The sequence below is a fragment of the Lepisma saccharinum genome, chromosome 11 (assembly GCF_977018435.1).
Source record: "Lepisma saccharinum chromosome 11, izLepSacc3.1, whole genome shotgun sequence".
NCBI lineage: Eukaryota > Metazoa > Arthropoda > Insecta > Zygentoma > Lepismatidae > Lepisma > Lepisma saccharinum.
In genome coordinates, this window is record NC_139239.1 from 63996541 (window position 1) to 64018109 (window position 21569).

General features: G+C 37.4%; 1 protein-coding gene across 5 annotated transcripts in view; it reads right to left on the minus strand.

Annotated features, from left to right (window-relative positions):
• The window catches only part of LOC145994863 (lipid storage droplets surface-binding protein 1-like), a 91623-nt gene that overhangs the window by 19658 nt on the left and 50396 nt on the right, over positions 1–21569 (minus strand). For 2 of the 5 annotated variants that reach the window (XM_083131270.1, XM_083131266.1), the window contains exon 1: positions 12823–12971. The exons of 2 other annotated variants lie outside the window; for them this stretch is intronic. The gene's annotated coding sequence lies outside the window, so the exon portion shown is untranslated. Of the gene's footprint in view, positions 1–12822; positions 12972–21569 lie in introns of those variants that run through there. One more of the 5 variants, XM_083131268.1, reaches the window with a different exon arrangement.

The following is a 21569-nucleotide window of genomic DNA, read 5'->3' on the forward strand; positions in this document are numbered from 1 at the left end:
GGACCAAATTCTATTGAACACACTAGTCGACCAATGCACAGTAGAGGTTTTTGACACTGGATTTTCAGATCACTTTGCACAGTCTTTCTCACTTTCAACACCATTTTCACAAAGCAATAGCAATGTTAAACAAATAAATGATTATACTACCAAAAGAGTTTTTAATGATGAAAATACAACTTACTTCAATCACTTACTCAGCAATGAAGATTGGAAACATATATATGAGTGTAGCACAGTAAATGATGCTTTCGACAAATTTCATTGCATATTTTCTTACTACTTTGATGTAGCCTTCCCGAAGAAGGAAGTTAAAGGGGCAAAGCAGAAAGAGAAACCTTGGATCACTAAAGGAATAAAGATAGCTAGTGATAGAATGAGATTCCTAAACAGGGCTAGGAAAAGCACAGCTGTAACAATTGATTTTGAAGAATACTTCAAGAAATACAAGTCAACATATAAACGCGTGTTACAAGCTGCAAAAAAAGGGCATAATGGGAAACTAATTTCAAACTCTTCAAATAAATCCAGAGCAATGTGGGGCATAATAAAAAAAGAACTGCAGGGAAATTGCAAAAAACTAGAGAACATCACACTTAATCAAAATGACACAAACGTAAGCGATCCTTTGGTAGTGGCAAACTTTTTTAATAAATACCTAATCAATGTAAATAAGGATAAAGTCAAAACCAATCAAAACTCTGGTAAGGTTAAAATGAATACACATAGTGCATCAATGTTTCTACGCCCAGTTTCTGTTGAGGAACTGACAGACATCATCTTAAAAATGAAGAACAAATGGTCAACTGGCTTGGATGAAATTCCATCCTCAATTATAAAGAAATGTCACACGCATATCCTACACCCATTATGTTATCTAGTGAACTTATCCTTTGTGACTGGTGTGTTCCCAGATAAACTAAAACAAGCAAAAATCAAACCTGTGTATAAAAAAGGGGATAAGCGTAGTGTAGATAATTACAGGCCCATAGCTCTGCTTTCACCCTTCTCAAAAATCATGGAAATTGCAATGAACAAACAAATTACAACCTTCTTAAATAAAAACAACATAATATCTAAATCACAACATGGTTTCCGTAAAGGCAAATCAACAACTACAGCAATATTTGAATACATCGAACATGTCAGACAACTCCTGGACAATAGGGAACAGTGTGTAGGTCTCTTTCTTGATTTATCAAAAGCTTTTGACACAGTATCGCATGACCAACTTCTGAAAAAATTAAATCACTATGGAATAAGGGGTATAGTAAACACCTGGTTTAGATCTTACCTGCAAAATCGCAGTCAAGCTGTAGAGATCTTACATGTAGAAGGGACAAATACCAATGCATCTTCCCATATCTCTAGGTTAGAAGAAGTGACATGCGGTGTTCCTCAAGGCTCTATTCTAGGGCCAGTACTATTTACCATATACATAAATGACCTGCCTTCAAACTTACCCTCAGTTAAAACTACCTTATATGCAGATGACACGAGCATTGTGATAACTGGCAAAAATGAACAAATTCTAAATTCAAATATAAAAAACACCTCAAACGAACTCTGCAAATGGTTCCCCACAAATAAGTTGACGATAAATAAAAACAAAACTTTAGCAATAAAATTCCATCATTCAAGAAATAAGAACAATGAAGAACCAGTAATAAAAATAGAAAATGAACACGTCAAATATACAAATTCCATAAAATTCCTGGGTATTTGGATACAGGAAAATCTGAACTGGGACATACATATAGAGCACCTAGCAGGAAAATTAAGCAAAACCATATATGGTATACGAACCTTAAGAAACATAATAAACAGGGAGACAATAAGAATAACATATTTCAGTCTTTTCCAGTCACAACTAACATACGGAATTGTATTTTGGGGGAATGCTAGAAACAGTGCAAAAATTTTTATTTTGCAGAAGAGAGTAGTACGAATTATGGCAGGAAAGAAAATAAATGAACCATGTAGGAAAATTTTCAGGGATCTTGGCATTCTACCATTACCTTGCCTATATATATTACATTTACTGTGCTATGTAAAACAAGATATGTCTAGTTTCTCCAAACGTATCAAGGAAGTACATCAATACAACACAAGAAAAAATCACAATCTGGTTATACAAACTCATAATACCACTCTCCTTGAAAAAGGTCCTAAATTCGTAGGTATCCACCTGTATAATAAATTACCTGATCACATGAAAACAATGGAATCAACTACCCAATTTAAGAGGGAATTAACAAAATTCTTATTACGACATTGCTTTTATTCAATAAATGAATTTCTAAATTTGTAAATATTAAATTACATAAATTGTCAACAAAGAGGGTTCGGTTGTACAGAAAATGGAATTATACTATTTATATTATCACGTATGAAGTATTCACTATATGCTATTATTGTGCCAAAATAATCATTAATCGGTTCTGTATAGATATTGCATTCTTCCATGTTGTATAAGTTACATAGTTACTTTTACATCTTATTTTTACACTAAAAAAAAAAAAAAAATTCTTTGCTTATTATTGTGCTCGCCTTAAATATTGTATGTAATTTTACTCCAATAGTGTATTCTTCCTCTATTTAGATTTCCTTATGCAGAAGTTCTTCAAATCATTGCTGTAATTCTTGTCTATAATTGTATTAATATTTTTATTAGTGTATTTGGATTTCCTTCATGTAGTAGTTCTTAAAATCATTACTGTAATCCTTGTCTAAAATTGTATTAATATTTTATTACTGTATGTATTGTTATGTGACGATTTCCATACCTATGGACATAGGTCAACGGAAATAAAGAATATGAATATGAATATGAATATGAATATCTATCTATCTATCTCTCTCTCTCTGCCGGACCCTGTGACCGAGTGGTTAGAAAATTGCGCTGCGACGCCAAGAGTCCCGGGTTCGAATCCCGCTCGGGCTAGGTTGTTTGTGAATGTCCATTCATCAATTTCATCATTCATCCCCATCTTCGCACATTAGCCAAGAGGCACAAAAATAAAATAAACTAAATCAATAAAATCAAATCTATCTATCTCTCTTTCTATACAGTTTGTAGAATCGCCCCACTCCAATGGACATTCTTTAAGAACAATGATAATAAATACAAATTTTTAAGTAGCAGCAGCTCAGGTCAACCTCCGTGGTGGAGTGGTTAGCACAACGCACTATATGTCAGGGATCCCGGATTCTAGTTCGTTTTGGACATTGATGTTTGTGTTTGTTCCAATGAGAATACGTACAGAAAACAGAAAATTGACATACGTAAAAATTGAGAAGATGTGAATAACTGGGGATACTACCGCATAGGGTATTCCTTTAAAAAAATCGTTTGGGTGCCTGACTACCATGCGAGAGACTCCGGGTTCGATCCTGGGTGGGAGAGAATCGAGATTTTTTTCCACCTGTTGAAGCGGCTCCAGCGCCCACCCAGCGTCGTATAAAGTGGGTATCTGGAGGAAATTCTGGAAGGGGTGGGGGGGGTTAAAGATGCCAGGGACGTGGTACTGATCACATTAGGGATGGCTAGATCCGGATCCTGGCGGATCCGAAATCCGGATCCGGTTGGTTCCGGATCCTAAAATTTTTCGGATCCGGATCCAGAACTTTCGGATCCGGATCCGTTTTGCCATCCCACATGCGCTTCTTTGGAAAGTAAGAATGTGTTTATAACATATTGTTACCTGCTAATATATACATATATATAATATACATACATACACATATACATATAGTGTGTGTGCGCGCGTGCGCGATTTGTAATTAATACATTTACAAGGGAGGTCTAAGTCTCCCCCTCCCATTTCCATGAAACTTGGCAGGTGTATAGAGGCCCCCCTCAAATGTCAAGATGAGGAGAAATTGAAGTGGGGATCTGACCCCGAAACCACGTAAATATGGCATAGGAAGAAACAGGGGGCATAGGGCCTCTCTATACACCTGCCAAATTTCATGGAAATCGGAGGGGGACACAGGGGTCAGATAATCCCCACGTCAATTTGTCCTCATCTTGACATTTGAGGCGGGTTTTGCCCCCTAAAACAGTTTTTTTTAGCCGTAACAAAAATAAATACGTATTTCTTCCTTTGGGCCCCTCTATACACCTGCGAAGTTTCATGAAAATCGGAGGGGGACACAGGGGTCAGATCCTTATTTCAATTTGTCCTCATCTTGACATTTGAGGGAGGTTACCCTCTAGAACAGATTTTTAGCCGAAACAAAAAAACACGTATTTCTTCCTTTGGTCCCCTCTATACACCTGCGAAGTTTCATGGAAATCGGAGGGGGACACAGGGGTCAAATGCCCACTTAAATGTGTCCTCATCTTGACATTTGAGGCAGGTTGCTCCCTAAAACAGTTTTTTAGCCGAAACAAAAAAAACAACAAAAAAACACTTATTTCCACTATACACCTGCCAAGTTTCATGGAAATCTGAGGGGGACACACAGGTCAAATGCCTACTTAAATTTGTCCTCATATTGACATTTGAGGGGGGTTGCCCCCTGAAACAGTTTTTTAGCCGAAACAAAAAAAAACAAGTATTTCCTCTTTGGGCCCATTTATAAACACACCTGCTAAGTATCATGGAAATCGGAGGGGGACACAGGGGTCAGATCCTCACTTCAATTTGCCCTCATCTTGACATTTGAGGGGGTTTTGCCCCCTAAAACAGTTTTTTAGCTGAAACAAAAAAACACGTATTTCTTCCATTGGACCCCACTATACACCTGCCAAGCTTCATGGAAATCGGGGGGGGGACACTTAGATAACCTCGCTTGTTAGTCTTACACTTTGTAATTATATAACACTGCATATATTATAATGTTTTATTTTAATTTTTAAAAGTAAGATTATTTTTGTGCACGAGTGTGTTAGCCGATGCGTAGCAAAGTATTTTATGAACAACAGTTGAAAAAAATCCTTGTAGGACTAACTAATGAAAAATTTCTTTGTAATCGAAGATCATAATACCTTTTAAGGTGTGGTAATATTATAATGGGATTGAGATACGAAACTTTCGGACCCGGATCCGTTTGGCCATCCCTAGATCACATCAGCTCCACCTTCGACCATGATCAAAAAAGTGTGGGCTCTAACACCACACCCCCTATACGCCATCATGGCGTCGCGCAAATCACTTTATTTTGTAATAAATATAAATATACGAAGACTTATATTATGTACACTTCGCAACATCTTATTTGACCGCCCTGAAAAATTTCAAAGTCCGGAATTCGTAAATTTGGCAGCATAGTGCTTCAGAGCCAACTAAGAGTAGCCAACTTTGCAACATTTCTTCTTCCTCAATGAAATCGCTCGTGATTTTTTTTTCATTCTTTCGCATTCCATAAAGTAAAGATACCCTAAAGCAGTAATAAAATATATGAGTAGACAAAAATGTTAAGTAGAAATACGAATGTTGAAAATATTTCAAGATTCTTCGTTCTGAATTTGAAAATAGAAAAATGTATGCACATTGTGAAACACTGAACAGGTTCTCATCCACCTGGAAAGAATTGCGGTCACATTTGAATACAAGAATGATGATTTTATGCAAAATGTATAGTAAAAATACCTTGCACAACACCAGACGATTCTGCAAAGTGTGTCTTTTCCTTGGTTCTTGGCGAAAAATGGTTCGAAACTTCGGCACAATGTTGCTTCAACTGAGATTAACGTGTTTTACTGAGTTTTCCGTTAGCAATCTCCTGGAGTAGTTGGTTAGATGACAGCACTTTCGGTTTTTTACTGTTTTCGTCAAGATCGAAACATCGTAGGTTCAAATCCCACCCTTTCCTTATTATTTTTTCCTTTTTATTTACCGAGTACGAAGTGTTCTAATAACGTAATATAATATTATATGATATTACTGTAAATATTTATGCGATGCATGCTCAGTGGCGGCGATTGGGTATCAAAACTGATGGGGCAAGGTGGTGGAGAGGGAGGGCAAGGACAGTTTCTTTCCCTTGGTAGATAATGTTTAGCATAGTGCTGGGTCATCTACCCCTTCACACTCCATAATCGTCGCCACTGTGCATGCCTCAAGTAATGCTTCTACTAATGTTTTTAATCTTTCAGTGATTGGTAGGATTTTAGGAAATACTTTTCCTTTCATTCAGCTGTTATAAGTTAACACATATTAAGAACTTACATGTCAACTTTCTCCATCCGGAAATGCTGGACATAAATCGCAAAAATATCAACGGAAATATCCAAGAAACGTAGATAAGCATTCTCGTCCAAAGCCGTTTACTTTCCGAAAAATTTTTGCAAAGAAGTAGGTTTGAACCCATGACCTTCCATTCCATAAGCTAATGATCCCCCTACACCACACGGTTCACGTTACTTTATGCACTCGGTTCGGATCCCACTTTAAACTGTAGGTCCAGTCCCGATTAGCCTTACTATGTTAAAGTTGACTTAAAACACCAAATCAACCAATTCATCTCCTTCTATGATACTGTAGTCGGCCAGCATCCGAAAATACAGTTCTGCTTCGCGTATACCAGAGTGTAATTGCATTTAATATTGTGACTAATTTTACTTTAAAACTACAGCTTAAAGCGATAATAGTGTCCAGAAAAGAACGTCAAAGTAGATCTTCGCACAAAGTATTTTAATCCATTGCCAAACATTTCAGTTAAGAATAATATTATGCTTTTCCATTGATCGTATTTTCGATTCATGGTGAATTTGCTAAATGGACCATGTCAAGAAATCTACATATGTAAGTTTTACTAGTAAATGCATTTAAAATGCACAAAACAACAGGGGAGGAGAAAAATAAACCTCAAAAAATAAGTAAAAATGCAACAAAAATTGTCAAAAATACTGACAAATAAATTAAAAGCCAAAAAAGGCCGAAAAATGCAAAAAAAAATGTAGAATAGAAAGTGTTTTCCGGCTCTAACTGAAGGGAAACGGACATGATATCAGGTTTAGCATTGTTTTTAAGGGTCAGAAAAAAAGTTGATTTTTCATCAACTTCCGGACCCTAATTAGTAATTATGACCATTGAAAATGTTGGAGGTAGCTTACTTAAAATTTTCTTGCTGAGGGATCGTATCGTCCCATATCTCAACTTCATAATATAGAAAAACATCAAGTTCATATTTCGAAAATGACTGAGTTTTCCACCACGAAAATATGTTTTTCATAGTTTGAAGTTCGTTAGTATTATCTTTCAAGGTTTCCATTGTTTTAATTTCACACATATTTTATATTCCATACGTTCCTCTCTCTTTTCATACAGTCTTTGGATAGAAGCTGAAGTGTCTTGTCAAACGGGGTCTGGTTCAAATGACTCCTTTTCGCTCTCCTGTTCCTACTTTAAACAAACAACAAAATACTTCGTAACTAAACGATTGCTTGTTCAAAACCCGGAATTTTTACACAATTTACAAAATTTGACATAACAACAATAGCTATGTTCATCATTTTTCCCTTTCAGCGTTTCTAGATTTAACTGAATTCGTTTCCTCATGAAAATTGCCATGAGGAAATTATAGATATGACATTATGTGTGAATTGGTTTCTTCAAACTGGCAGCAAATTTTGACATTAGCTACCTGGAGAAGAGGTAACGTGCTTGATTCTTACGAGGGAGGTCGTAGGTTCGATTCTCCACCTAGGCAGGATTTTTTTCAGGAGTATATCGTTGGGTGTAAAGTTTATCCACCGTGCCAAGAAGTTAACATTGGTCTCTGTATTTCACGAGAGGAAAGGAAATAGTAAGAGGAAGTTATTTCGATGATAGGAGGAAGTCACATGCCACGTGGAATGCACAGAATCAAGTTACATAGAGCTAAGTCTGTAATGGTGGTTTCGAATATTGCAAAGTTAGTGCGAAAAGTTTGTTATATCTGATACTCGTACTTTCTGTTCAAAGAAGACAAACATTTTAGATACAAAGCAGTCAGGAATTAACGATCATTATGAGGTTTTGAATTTTTTGTTTGTCCTTCACTATATAAATGCTTATTAGTAGTTTCTTATCGAATCGGCCTCCGTTGCAATAACCATTTACTTATGTTAATTGGCGATTTACTATTATTTTTAGACGCATGGTAAGATGGTGGTGAGGGGATTGACCACAGTCATTAAGAAGGAACGGACGTAAAATTACAAATCTTAGCAATTTGAACTCATTAAACGCTCTCCTTCGTTACAGTACTGCACTACATCACTACTTAATATAAATGTGTATCTTTTTTTAGTATATCGAAATCAAATAATCAATATTTTCGGTGTCAGTGAAGAACAAACAATACATAACTTAAACATTACATTTTGCACCCTGAATACATATATGTAATTTGTGAATTAATCATGATGTGTGTATTAACACAACATATGAACAATAACTAAAAAAGAAAAGTTTTAACTTTAAATCCTGGAAATCTCCAACTTCTAAGGGGAAGTATGTGTAGAAGGGACGTCCCTCAAGTGTGCATCGGATTCATTTTTTAAATATTCTAATATCAACGGTATCTGTTCAGCAAACCAAAAAAGAAAAAAACGAAAGAGGAGAGGGTGGGATTTGAACCCGCTACCTTTCACGCTTGATGAAAAATAAGGATAGTAGCGCCTAACCAACTGTTCTACGTTAACTTAATGACGTTATATCCTTAAAAACATGTTGACGTTTATGAAGACTCCCACCTTCCTGTGTTTCAAGCTCATTTTCTCGACAAGTCGTGCAAAATATATGTTTTTGAGAACTGTTCGATATTATGCAAGGTATTGTAAATAAAATGTCGCATAAACTCCTCACAAATTTGCTTCTTTCTGCACAATCTTGATGGCAATTTCCTCCAGGTGGAGAAAAACTCTTCAGTGTTTCAAACCCCCCAAATTTCAAGTTGAGCAAGCAGAATCGTAAATATCCTTCAAGGTAATTTTTCCAATTTATTATTTCTGTTTGATTGCGTATTATAATAGCTGTTTATAGTTTCTAAGTTCATGGAAAGTGTTAAATTGAAAACCTATCACCGCAGCGTTTCTCGTCTAGTGGAAGGACTTACTCAAAGTTGGCTACTCTCACCTGGAGCTGAAGTGCAATGTTGCTAAGTTTACGATTTTGGGACTTAGAATTCTTTCGGGGCGGTCAAATAAGATGTTGCGAAGTGTACCAGTAACATAAGTAAAAGACATGTTAGTCTTCACAAAACATGTTATTACAATTAATGATCGATTTGTGTTATTTGTTTGCATGAAAATTTTCAGCAGAAAGTAACTGTATAAGTAACTTACAGTTACTTTTGAAGTACATGTAACAGTTCCTTTTTAAAACTAGTAACTGACTTTTTTTAAGCAAGTAACTGTAGCTAGTTAACTTTTTAAAAGTAACTTTCCGAACACTGATTTTTAGTCATTAAAATCGTAAACATAACATGGTATGTTTTTTTATTGGAGGAAGGTAGAAAGTGGAGGGAGGAAGTTTGGGTGGCGCCAAAAGTACACCTCGTCCTGGTGAAAATTTTTAACTTCAGCCGCCCGGTGGAACTTCGTTGTTCGCGTGCGGCTTTTAGGTGAAGTGGAGGGACGGTGGAATGACCGCGAAAGGGATTAAGCGCGAAACTGACTAAGCGCGAAAGAGCACAACCGCGAAACGTAACACAGGATTAAACGCGAAAGGAACAAACGCGAAACGGATTAATCGCGAAACAAATTAAAAACCAGATTAAGCGCGAAAGGCACAAGCGCGAAACCAAAATTTAGCAGGAATAAGCGCTAAAGTAACAACCGTGAAACTGATTAATCGTGAAACCATAACCTCGAAAGGAATAACAGCTAAACGGATTAAGCGCGAAACCAAAATTGAATACAGGAATAAGCGCGAAAGGAATAACAGCGAAACTGATTAATAGCGAAACTAAAATTCACAACAGGAATAACCGCGAAACGAAAATTGAACACCGGAACAACCGCGAAATGGATTAATCGCGAAACCAATATTGAAATCTGGAATAAGCGCGAAAGGAAAACCACGAAAGGCCTCATTACACCAAATAAAACTGAAAAATTTAAACGATACTTAAGCGCAAAAGGAACAACCGCGAACGGAACAACAGCGAAAATTTCACTTTCGCGGTAGTTCTGGCGACCCGAAGTGGACCATTAAATTAAGAAATTAAATACTAGAAATAAGCAGATGTTAAACAATTATCGACCGATCAACCTGCAAATTCTGGCTTTGGTTAACGAATGTTACCATAAAAGGTTAAACATTTCATAGCAATTCTTAGTTTTAAATATATTTGAACATTTATTTTACGTCGCTTTTAAGATACTTTTTGCTATTCCCGATGAAGATTAAGGATTAGATTAAATTTGAAGGGTCATTCGCAAAGGAGCCCTCATGTCCAGGTTAAGACTCGAACCTAGAACCAGGAACTTTAAATAAATTCAATTCCGGTCCAGGAGAGAAAATCAGCAAGCGAAAATGGGTTCTGGACCGTAAAGAACCTTTTTATCTAAAAATATTTGAATTCAGTCCAGGAACCTTTTTACCAGATGAATTTAAATACGATTTAGGAACATTTTTTCCGGATCAATTTAAATACGGTCCACGAACCTTTTTCCGGCTCAATTTAAATACGATCCAGGAATATTTTTTCAGGCAGTTTAATTCGGTCCAGGAACCTCTTTCCCGGCTCCATTTAAATACGGTCCAGGAACCTTTTTCCCGGCTCCATTTAAATACGGTCCAGGAATCTTTTTTCAATTAAATAAAACACAACTTGGATCGAATTTAAATTTGGCGAGAAAAAATGTTCCGGTTCCGTTACGAAAAAAAATAATAATGAAAATGAAAGGGGTGTGAATTCTCGAGATCCGATCACGACTTTTCGTAATCTTGAATGACTTGACAATTAATGGACACTAATAATGTTTCGGTTGCGTTTTTTAGTTAAGACATGGTATACTGTATGCTTTCAATTTATTTTCTTTGAGGGGGACAAAAACATCCCTGGCAGGGAAAAAGATAATTTTCCTTTGCCGGGGATAAAATGTCTTGAGGTGGGAAATTCCCGGCATTCTCCCCCCACCCCAGTTAATTCGCACACTACTAGTTCCAAAGTTTACGTAGATAATGGAAACAAAAACATTAACGTGTAGTGCTATTTTGAAAGAACATCGTCAATGTCAACATTTTCAAGCATCAACAGCTATTGCAAAATACCAAAAGTTTAGCCGGTCGCCCTTTGAAAGCGGATTCGTGCGAATAGAAATTCGTATATTCACTTATTCAGGCAAATCTACGACAGTCTTCTTCCCAATAGACAAATTTCTAATAGCTAATACAAATATCTTACGGGCGATCGGCCTTAAAGGAAGGGGGGAAGGAACGTGACAAACTAATATTTTTTTCACATCGGATATGTTCTAAATGTGGGCTGAATTAAAATGCCACAAAAAAATTAATCCCAGTCCGCTTTACGTAACGAAATATAAACTTTTCGGCGATTTATGTTCGACTCTCCAAACATTCACAGCCAAAACAAACAATAGACATAGATCTAGCCTAAAGAAGGTTCCGTCGCGTTGTCTATGTGGACTACGTAAACTTACACTAAAAATATAAAAATATCCTTCAAATTTAGGAAAATTGTAACAAAACCTATAATTACCTCCTTTTTTTTTGCCCAGCGTGTTAAGGCTACGCTTATGAGATTTGTGCGTTAAATAGGATTACTTTATGAACTTCGTTCAAAATTACACTTTCCCTTTAGCAACTGCACCTCCTCGAGAATTACGCAGACTATTTTTAATCGACCGATTTCGAGGTTTTACGTAGGGCTGACTTCAAATTAGTTTCAGGGTGTGGAAACAACAAACAACATTTGATCCAAAAGAATGGACCGCCTAAGGAAACCTATCTGACTACTTTGACATTTTTTTTATCCGCACACTCAAAATCGAAAAAAAATACCTGCAAATGCTAATGCAATCCACCTAGCACTCCCAACACAAACGTCAAAGGTTAATGTCAGCATCAATCCAAACACTCCTAACCTAACAACGAACATTATTACCATCAAATCTAGCACCACTAACGAAATAAAATAGATCATATCTAAAAGAAAACCATAGTCACAAAATATAAATGCATGCCTTCTCTTCAAAATATGCATTTTCCACTGTGATTTCAGGGTGATGAAGTGTCAAGTGACGCACGAATGACATACTTTTCCAGTTTCTTGAAGAAAAATCTGCTGTATGCACACTCAAAAAGCGAAAAAGCATGTGTAATTATTTTAATCGATAGGTTTAATGTAATAAAATGTTTAAGGGTGTGTAAACCATAAATAAAATTTGATTCCATTAGTACCACATTAAACCACGCAATACTTCACTAACACATGTTCGCGAGCTAAATTCCGAAAACGTTAATAAACAACTTTCATAAACCATGCAAAACTTTCCACTTTCTAGGGGAGGTAGAACATTAGACCCAACTGTTGCTTTTTATCAGTACGAACTACATAAACTATAAGCAACTATGAACTACAAGTTTATTACTTAGGCAAGTCACCGGCACTTCACTGGTAGTTTCCTTGTGAAAGTTTCCAACATTCGTAAACACTACATGGGAAACGTTGATCGAAACAAATTCTTATTCGAAAAAAAAATATTTATCTGTACGAGTAATTTCTTCAAATAAGCCAATGACATTTATTTTTGCTACTCGCCACAGTTCAGTGGAAAAATTCCACAAAACAGAGTTTACCGTACTCCAATAAATGTACACAATTAGCCAAAACGAGTCTAACGAAGTTTGATTTTATACTTACGCACTGAATCCGATGATGTTGTCATGAACTCGATTGAAGTAAGCACAGATACGTTCTTCACTGAACCTTATACCCAGTCAGACTAGTCACTTGCACTGCAGTTCAAATCAGAATGAAGGGCACAGATTAGAAATGATGAAGCATTTACGTAGACTTGTGTGAGTTTCTGGGATTTGACAACGTGAGCGCCACCACACACACACACCGTTAAACAACAGTTGCCAACCTACAGATTTGGTCACTAGATCTAGCGCTTTTTCCTGCCCGGTGACTTCACGCAGTGTTTCACGTTTATTGAAGTATTCTGGTCATTTGACATCCTTTTTCTACCTCTTGGGTTAAATGTGACGAGGATGAATGATGAAGTGGCTGGTGGAGCAAACACATACATTCGAACCTGGGACCTCAGGCTTCGTAGCACGTTACATAGTCAACTCCGCCACGAAAGTCGACATTATCGGTTTTGATACTTTATCTGACCACTCTTGAAAGCACTTGTTTGCAATATGAAAACATTTCATAAATTTGTGCCGGTGCAGTGGTCAGCGAAACGCTCTGCAAAGAATAAGGTCCTAAGTTCGAACCCTGATTACGCACGGGTTTTTCCAATGATCAGTTCCCATTCATCCTCATTTAAACCAAGAGGTATAAAAGTGGCTAAAGATAACCGAAGTAGAATGTTTTTCTGGTTTATATTACTTCGCTTTTCTGCCAATTTTGGCTAATCGCGAAGATGAGGATGAATTGTGATATGAAATTGATGAAGGGACACTCACAAAGAATAGTTATGCCCAAGCCGGGATTCTAAACCCGAGACCTTTGGCGTCGTAGCGCACTGTGTTAACCACTTCACCACGAGGTCGGCTAGAAAGAAAGAAAATAAAGTAACTCCGAAATAAAATATTTTAATTCTGAAAAATCCTAAGAATGTACGTCACTGCCAATGTATATTTGAAACGAACAGTTGTAAAACCAAAATGGCCCCGTCCCATTACTGCCTATGACAAAATATTTTGGCCATCTAACACAATTTTCTGCTTAAAACTTCATCAGTGACATTCTGATCAATCACGTTGGCAACCCTGGTCGAAAGTCTAGTTACAGCGAACCTTGCGCTATACCCAATAGAGCAGCATCGTTTCCACTTGCTCAATGTAGATGATGTCATCACGGGCGTATTATTTTTCCGACTTCTTGGCCTATGTAAAAACAACAAGGTTTAATTTTCGAATTTAAGTTTATTTAATGGTCTTTACCTCGCAGTTCACTCCATTTGACACTGCGGGGAACTAAAGTAAGCTGGAGTTTTGATTCACAGCTAACTGGAAACACATCCTTTGGCTTCCGTCCGTCAAAATGTGATAACACACTTTTTTGTTGTTGTCATGAATGCACGTTGGAGGTGTAGACTAATCCTCCCCACTCCCCCCCGTGATGATTCTCTTCCAGTTCTTGATGTTAGCCCTATTCAGCTACATTGACGTTTCGAACTGGGCAGTTTGAAAATTGACCACCTTATGCATTCAATTCACCATTTTTATAGTAACATCTATCCGTTCCAGCTGATTGCAAGGAAACTAATGTTACTCGTGCATTAGTTGTTCCTGCTGGTTGAAGTTCTGGGGTCTCCTTTATTGCACAACGCGAGACCAACTTCGTGTACTGACGTCAGAGGTGGAATGCCTACGTTGTTAGGTTAGGTCTGGTTTCTTTGGCATAAATACACAGCAAATGTATTATATATGCTAAGAGAACTAAACCTAACAAGTCTAACCTAACATTTTAGGCATTTAGCGTAACAATGACAGAATACCGCGGTGACGTCAGGACACAAGGTTGCTCTCGTGTTGTGCGATAAGGGAGACCCACATTTGTATGAATGGAGGTCGATTTGCTGACTTATCCTTCTTAGAAATGATGGCATCATCGTGAATGAACATTATATTCTGGGGATGACTCATCCCCAATCATTATCTTCTGATTTTTATTGCTACGGATTTGCATAAACTACCAGTACAGCGTATATTAACACAAATCTCTTACTTGACAATCCCAAATCTTGACCATTATTTTGAATGCTTGCCTGAATATTAGTGGTAATAGTTCTTTACTTCCACAGAATGTTAATTAGACATTATCATCCATTATTGTCTAGTGCTTATTCTAGCACTAGACAATGATGATGTCTAATTGACAGTGCATCATTGATTTTAAAGCTTTTCCTCATGCCTTGATTTTTACACTTACGATATGCGTTTTTAAAGATGGATAACTCGTGTGTGCCTGAAGGTAAAACTTAATCGTTAACTCACGTAATAGCGACATCCCTTAGTCTTAATTTAAGCTATATCTAAAAACAATAAAATAAACTTTGCTTGTTTCCCTTGAAAGAGCGCCTTGCTTGACTCTTCCTGGAAAAAATCATGCGGAAGTCCATACGTACAGTCATGGACATAAGTATTCATACAAAGGCATTGTCTGAATGAAACATGTTATTATACAAAGAAGACCGTAAAGGCAAGTCAAGTCTATAGCACATATGCTCAATTGGAATTGCAAGAATAGAAACGCAAAGCAATTATTGTGTGCATACAATTGAAATTGTCGTGAGAAATGTGGGTAATGTTTAGATAAACTGCTTTCTCGATGGTCATAAGTATTCATACACCAGGTTATAAACCCCCAAAAAAGTTCGTGAAACAACAATTTCCATCATTCAGTGCCAGATATTTGTTAACTGCACTTGCACCTGTGTAAGGAAGTCGATGGTTTGGTGTTGGCGTGCTGCAGGAAGTCAAATGGGCCGCAAAGGGAAGGAAACCACGATCGAAGAGAGGAGAATTATGATATCATTATACCACAATAAGAAATCATATTCTGAAATCGCAGACATGGTTGGGAGAAGTCGTGCGACTGTGCAAAGTGTCATCAAACGATATAAAGACACAAAACTGCTGATAAATAGGGAAAGGGTTGGGCGTCCTCAGAAACTTACTCCGAGAGAGAAACAAGGACTGTTGAGAATGATCAAGAAAAACCTAAAATTAACATCATCAGCAGTGTCGGCACATGTTCACGAACACCTGGGAAAACAAGTGTCCTCAAGAAGTATTAGAAGGCTTTTCAACCGAGCAGGGTACAGAGCTAGGGTACCTAGAAGGAAGCCATACATCAGTAAGAAGAACAAGAAGGCCAGATTAACATTTGCAAATGAGTATGTGAGTAAAAGTTTGGACTTCTGGGATAAAGTGTTGTTTACGGACGAGTAAATTGAATATTATCCATAGTGATGGTAGACTTTTGGTGTGGAGAAAGCCCAATACTGAGCTTGAGCCTCGAAATCTCTTGGCCACAGTTAAACATGGAGGTGGTGGCGTTATGGTCTGGAGCTGTATGTCAGCCTCAGCTGTTGGAGAACTCGTCTTTATTGAGGGAACTATGGATAGATTTGTCTATTTGGATATTATGAAGAACAATTTGCAGCAGAGTATCGATCATTTGGGTCTTGGGAATGATTTTTACTTCCAGCAGGACAACGACCCTAAACATACAGCTGAGATTGTCCGCCTTTAGTTGTTATATAATACTCCCCACACACTCAAAACTCCACCTCAGTCCCCCGTCCTTAACCCCATTGAACATCTTTGGAGCCACTTGGAAACCAGACTCCGAAAACATGACATAACAAGCAAGAATAGACTGAAAGAGGTAATTTTGCATGAGCGGCACAATATTACATCTGAAATAACCACGCCTCTTGTTCATTCTATGCAAAAGAGACTGACAGCTATTCTCCATAACAGAGGAATGCATACTAAATTATGACGACATGGTATTTGTTTCTTTCTTTTCTTCAAAGTGAACTTTTATGTTGGTGTATGAATACTTTTGTCCAGCCAAAGAAGCGGGTATTGAGAATGTTTTGTATTTTATTTTTCTACAATCAGCATCTGATATTTATTTTTGTTGTCAATATATCGTTTGGTGCATACATGGTAAAGCATTAACAGTTTTGACTTCCTTATTGCATTCCTAGCTGCTGCAATTCGTCCTTTCTTCCTTTCAGTTCCACTGTATGATTACTTTTGTCCATCACTGTATATACATGTGGTGTGATGGGGGCTACATTTTGAGGGGGAGAATCAAACTTGAGACTAGTTTTTGAGCGGGCAGAATCAGATTGATTGATTGATTTGTTGTTTTAAATCCACTTTATGCACAGAAAGGCTAATCGGGACTGGACCTACAGTTTAAAGTGGGGTCCGAACCACTATGTGCCTCCACCGGCTATCGAACCCGGGACCCCTCGGGCAGAATCAAACTTGGGCCCTAATTTTGAGGGGCAGAATGAAGCTTGGGAATAACTGAGAGAAGAGATTCGAAAAGTTACCCATCTCATAAAAATAGAGTCCAGGATTATTTGCTAAATAACTGTGACGTTTGTGACATCACACATATTACTCTTTATTACTTTGCTCCTCAGGTTTGCTAACTTGTAAATTTTAATAAATCTGAAAATTTTGGGGGACACTTGCCAAGTTACGCCTATGTGGTGTGTATACACACACACACATATCTCATGCACCCAAAAATTTGTTTGTGGTGCCACTGGATGTAGTGTTGTCTATTGTTAGTCCTTTAGAACTATGATACATGTTCTTGTTCATTCATTCACATATCTTGAAAGAAATACTCTGTAGATCTTGTATTCTCATACGATGATAAAATCTGGTCCCGAAGTACTGAAGTTGAAAGGGTATGACATTTGAATATGCCTCTCGGTGAAGTGGACTTTCGTACTTCGTACATCTTCCATTATTTTTAGAAACTTTGAATTCTGTAGTGGTAATGGTGCCTCGAGGTGAATCAACAAAGGCCATGCGCAGGTCATCACGTACTGCATGTGGGATGGTTGGTCAATGTTGGCTTTGTAATCAATGTACACGTGTGAACAAGATAAGGTTTTCTTCTGTAACATAAGGTCGATTTGAAATGAAAATGTATCTTTATTATAATCATACGACAAAAGAAGGCTCCCTAAACACTTGTAAGTGCCTACCGCTTCGAGTATATCTACGTTTCCTCTGCAAAGCGAAGATAGGCTAAAATCGATGTTCAATTTCAAGGAAATAATTATCATCCCCTTTGGTTTCTTACTATTAATGAAGGACTTGCATTGAAATGTTCTAATTGTCTGCTGGGGAAGTCGTCATGGGGAAGAAATTAAAATCCTGAAAATGTCATAAACAATGTATTTGAAAAATCAACAACGCCTATTAATAAATATACGTAAAGGGTTAATAATCTCCCTAGCATGCGAATTGTAGCTACTAGCTCAACAATCCTTCTGCAATTAGTGTCATAAGTAGAGACTCGATGTTAGGTAAAATGCATAATATACTATATTGTTACAGATATCATAAAAATGACTTAATATAAGTTCAAGTATTAGGGGTTCGTACATAAATGTGTATTTTGCATATTTTCATGTATAATACCTATACATGCCTATTTACCTGATTTTCAGAACTAAGTTTGCATTGCATCAAAACAATTAAAATATACAGTAGCCAATATTTTCTGAATGCACTGTACATTCCATATCGTAAAAATTACACTTCATATTTCCCTTGCGTTTCCGGCGCCCCTAACTTGTTTTTGGGAATCATGTTTTTTTCCAAATTCATGGCTTCTATTGTACACGGTCAGTCGCCAACTTAAGTTAAAGCAACAGCAAGTGGCGCCATCAACACCCCATCTGAATACGAGGGTCACTATTTATATTTTGAGCCTTGGCAACACTGATTGAAGTTAGGCGCGATTTGAAGTTTGCACGGAATCGTCTGGCATTATTGACCATAACGTACTTCAAATGTTTTGTCAATAGCTTCATTTGTGTTGTTTATGTTGCCTTGGAGATTGCGCGACAACAATAAAATGGAATTAACTAGTGAACATTTTCGTGCGATGATTTTTTTACGATTTTCGACGTGGATTTCAAGACAAGAGTGCATCGATCAACTTACTTCCACATTTGGCGATGAAGCCCCATCCTTTGCCACTGTGAAACGCTGGTATAACGAATTTAATCGTGGCCGCCATTCGCTCACCGACGAGATTCGCGAAGGTCGTCCAAAATCAGTTGTTGTTCAAGAAAACATTGATGCTGTGCAAAACCTAATACTGCAAGATCGTCATGTGACACTGTGAGATTGAGGCAACCATAGGCATTAGTTCCACCAGCATATATAAAATATTACATGATCATTTAGCTGTGAGAAAGGTATGTTCTCGTTGGATCCCACACAATTTGACAAAAACTCAAAAAGACGCTCGCGTCAATTGGTGCAAACAAATGTTCAATAAATACAATCGTGGTGCTTCAAAAGACGTATATAAGATTGTAACAGTTGACGAATCATGGCTATATGCATATGAGCCGGAACGTAAACAGCAGTCGACTGTATGGGTGTTTCAAAATGAACCCAATCCAACAAAAGTTGTTCGCGCTCGAAGCACATCGAAACAAATGGTCACCTGTTTTTTCGGGAAAACTGGTCATGTGGCAACTGTGCCTTTAGAGGAACGTAGAACGGTCAACTCTGAATGGTACACAACAATTTGTTTGCCAGAGGTCTTCGGTCGGATCATTCTTCATCAAGAGAATGCCAGCTGTCACACATCTCGTCTAACAACCGACTTTATGAACAGTTAAAAAATCGAATTGATGGGTCATCTGCCGTACAGTCCTGATTTGGCACCCAATGACTTCTTCTTGTTCCCGAATGTCAAGAATAAATTGCGTGGACAACAATTTTCGTCGGCGGAAGACGCCGTTGATGCGTTCAAAAACCATATTATGGAGGTGTCTCAAGAAGATTGGAAAAACTGCTTTGACAAATGGTTCGAATGCAAAAGTGTATTGACCATAAAGGAGAATACTTCGAAAAACAATAAAGCAGTTTTCAATGCCAAATTCCTGTTTTTTCATTGCTAGGCTCAAAATATAAATAGTGACCCTCGTAAGTCCCATTCATTCTCGGCTTATATTATCGTTCGATTTTGTTGATGTGCTTAGATTACTTCATTAGACCTATAATTAAGAAACCTCCTTCATTACTATAGCTTACCAGGAATCACATGTGAAATTCAATGCAGAATTAAAAGCAATATATCCGCAATATTTAGGGTGACGTGGGGTATATCCGTAGAACCGTGGTGATTCAGTCGGACTATCAAGCTGGAGACCCGGGTTCGATTCCCGAGATAGGTTATTTCAGGTGAGAATTTTTGTAGCACTGCATAGAGCGGCTCTGGGATTCGCCCAGCCTCTGGTACCTGGAGCAACTCTGGGGGTAAAGGCAGCCAGAGCATGGTGCTGATCACATTATCTCCACAAATAGCCGAGATTATGAATGTGTAAGGCCCTATTCCACATCCCTCCTGTGCTTTCACATAGCTATAGCCCCATCAACTCCTGCGTACTTCAGTGGGTATGGGCTTATACCTAGGTATATATTAGAACAGGTCAGAGCTTTAAGATATAATAATATATTCAAAATAATTTTGATATTATTTTAATTTTTAAAATTTTATGTCTATTTTCAAGTTTTAACACGTTCTAAAAATATACACAAATCCGGATCTGGGCCTCATTCCAACGCTTGGAAATAAATTTTACTCTCCTAAAGTTTCCAAATAAAAAAAGTAACTGGTATCACTAATTTAATGGGTTCACAGTGGCTTGAATTCTTTTGGATGAGGAGATGATGTTGACAGAAGACAATGTTTGCGTTTAGCTACTAAAAAAGGGGGCAATATCTTGCGTCTGTCTGTGCCTTTTGGAATCGCATTTCAATGTTCATATTCCATTTGAATTCAAAAGATGAAAAACAATCAAATACGTACTGTTGTGGTTAGTAGCTGAGGATTGATGTTTTTGCCTAAAGCCATTTATCTTGAGTCGACTTATTTTCGTGGAAATTTCCGATTTCGTTCCAAAGTAATCAACAGCTTCTTTTCCTAGTCTTTTTCAAACAATAAACTCGTTACAGTGCTCACGTATGATGTATTAGACATTACAAGACCTTTGGCCGTCTGAGAAACAACAGACAAGTATTGGAAGGAACAAAGGTCGTAAGGCAACATCTCAGTTATTGGGACAGAAGATCGGTTGAAATGTCACTCTTGTTTGCGCGTCACCTTTTTCCTTACCAGTTTGTTCTCTCGTTAACACTTTGCGCAAAGCTTGATATTTAAATCTGAAAAATCCTGCAATGTTCGCATGGTTTTATTTTTGATGGCTTATGGATGGTGGCATGGTGGTTTCAGCCCACAGTCCTCAAGTAGCTTACCGGTTCATCCGTCCACCATGGCCTACTTAACCCTAGCTTACCCGTGCCGTACGAGAACCTTACTTACCTGAGTGGGGGTCTCACAGGCCCACATTTTTTTTTAATTACAAAAATTCAAAAAAACATTTCGTTATTGAATTGATTCTTGCTTTCTTGTTTATAGATGTTTAGTTATTTATTAATTTTAATGATTACAAAAAATACCATCATTAATAAAAAATAATAACCAATTATTGCATGAGTGTTACACCCATATTTTACCGTTCGCTAAAACTCACAAAAACCATAATATTTTTTATTAATGCTTCTTTGTTTATATAGGGGCAGTTGTTTATTAATTATAATAATTACAAAAAATACCACCATTACCAACAAATTGTACACTCACTAGCA